The sequence below is a fragment of the Penaeus monodon genome, chromosome 19 (assembly GCF_015228065.2).
Source record: "Penaeus monodon isolate SGIC_2016 chromosome 19, NSTDA_Pmon_1, whole genome shotgun sequence".
Taxonomy (NCBI): domain Eukaryota; kingdom Metazoa; phylum Arthropoda; class Malacostraca; order Decapoda; family Penaeidae; genus Penaeus; species Penaeus monodon.
The window spans coordinates 46480111-46481925 of record NC_051404.1 but is presented as its reverse complement, the minus strand read 5'-3'; the positions used below and the strand labels follow the sequence as shown (position 1 = coordinate 46481925).

The 1815-nt window shown below is 44.8% G+C and overlaps 1 protein-coding gene across 3 annotated transcripts in view; it reads right to left on the bottom strand.

The window, feature by feature from the left end:
• LOC119585264 (sarcoplasmic calcium-binding protein, alpha-B and -A chains) overlaps window positions 1-1706 on the bottom strand; it is a 15585-nt gene extending 13879 nt beyond the window's left edge. For 2 of the 3 annotated variants that reach the window (XM_037933938.1, XM_037933940.1), the window contains exon 1: window positions 1481-1706. The gene's annotated coding sequence lies outside the window, so the exon portion shown is untranslated. The remainder of the gene's footprint in view (window positions 1-1480) is intronic. The other variant, XM_037933937.1, reaches the window with a different exon arrangement.
• Between the last annotated feature and the right edge of the window lie 109 nt (window positions 1707-1815).

Here is a 1815-nt window from a genome sequence, read left to right as displayed (position 1 = left end):
AAAGGAAACGTGGAATGAGTTGACAAGTGCTTGCAAACAGCGAACATTTCTCTTCTTTTCATGAATGTTTTCCCACAGTATGTATAGTCTACGAGTGGAAGTGTCAAAAAGTAATTAATTAGCACACTCTTCAGGGACCTCGTTTACTTTTTTTTTTTTTAACTGACTCTCTTGTCTAAACTCATATATCTCAAGCTGAATGACTGCGTTCGAAACACAGGGCAAAGCAGCAACCCGTGATATGCATGAACTAGATACATGAACCGTATTGACGATGAAAAGTTTAATAATGGCAATGAAACTGTTGCTGTTGCACACTTTGTATCTAGCCTTCGGTTGTGTTGAAATGTCAAATTCGCGTTTTCCTTTTATATACATATGCCGTGTGAGAATAGGAAACGAAGATTAAAATGACCTGCAATAATATATTTCAGCAACTGTAAAGATTTGTATAAATAGTCTTGGAAGAGCGAGAGACAATGCAATGTCAGGACGATCTGCCGACGGTAACGCTTTCCAAAGAGAGACGCGAGAGCAAAGGGCGATTTAGAGGAGGCTCTTCCACTGGCTCCTGCGTGAAGTAACAGGTGATTCCTATTAAATCTTCCTCTAGATAACGCAGGAGCAATATGTGGTCGGGTGGTTCTTCAGGTTTGACTTTCTCTTTATGTTCTCGCCTGCGTTGTTGAGAGGACGGCAATGATCGCGGCGTCTTTTGCTCTGATTCCTTTCTCGTTCTTAGTCAGTTATGTCCATTGACTCAAGTATTTTATTCGTCCGTCTGGATATTTTGTGATAAATTACTTTCATAATTTAGTCGTTATCTTCTTGTAATAACATTACAGGGACATGACAAGTCTTTGTAAAGGTTATGCTCAAATCATTTTTAAGAAATGAAAATAGAACATTGATGGTGGTTCATTCATAGATTTAGAAAATAGATTAGAAAAAGTGAACAGATTTCAGCTTAGACCCGCAATTTACCTCAGAGAGTATGGCGCGGAAATATAAAGACATAAGCAATCTCCTTGGAAATTAATGAAAATTCCCAGTGTTCAAAACGCATGGAGACACAAGACCAGCTTTCTTACTCCATTCTGTGATTCGATTCATGCTACGGACCCGATTCGTTTACTCCTACTTCACTCAGTGCCGGGAGAAGCCAGGGCAGACGGATCAGCGCGTTTCTGACACCCATACTACGCGTGAAGACTTAAAACACGACCGGAACCCACATGAATGGAAGAGTTCTTCGGCGACAACTGTCACTACACTGTCAGATTCTACACAAGCATGCACTGTTTTCGTGTCGTTTCTCCTCTTCGCCTCTCATCCCTCACTGCACTTTAGCATCCTGCCAGTAACTTCCAGTGCCATCGGGAAGGAGCTTCGGGACTTTTCTTCTTGTTCCTGACACAACACTGAGTAACTTCCGCAATCACTGCTGTCGCCCACTGTCCACGGACTTTGCTCAACTCACCTAGATGCTTGCGTCGCCTGACCTTAAAGACCGTTGATTCTCAGAAGCCGCAGCCGCACGATGCGAGGAGGCTCCCGTCCCTCGCTTATATACTCCGGCCAGCTGGCGGATCCTGCGCGCTGATTGGTCACTCGCGGTCCCTGCCATCTTTACCCCAAAGTCGAGGGCAGAGCCAGGTAGTTTGCCTTCTTTTAGACGTACCAAATATACACACCACCTGCATATTCCGTTACACCCCTTGCCAGCGGAGCCCCGGATGGCAATGGCCCCCACCCCCACCCCGCCTCCCACTTGAACACAACCTCATTTACCCCCACTACTCTTGATTCTTCCGG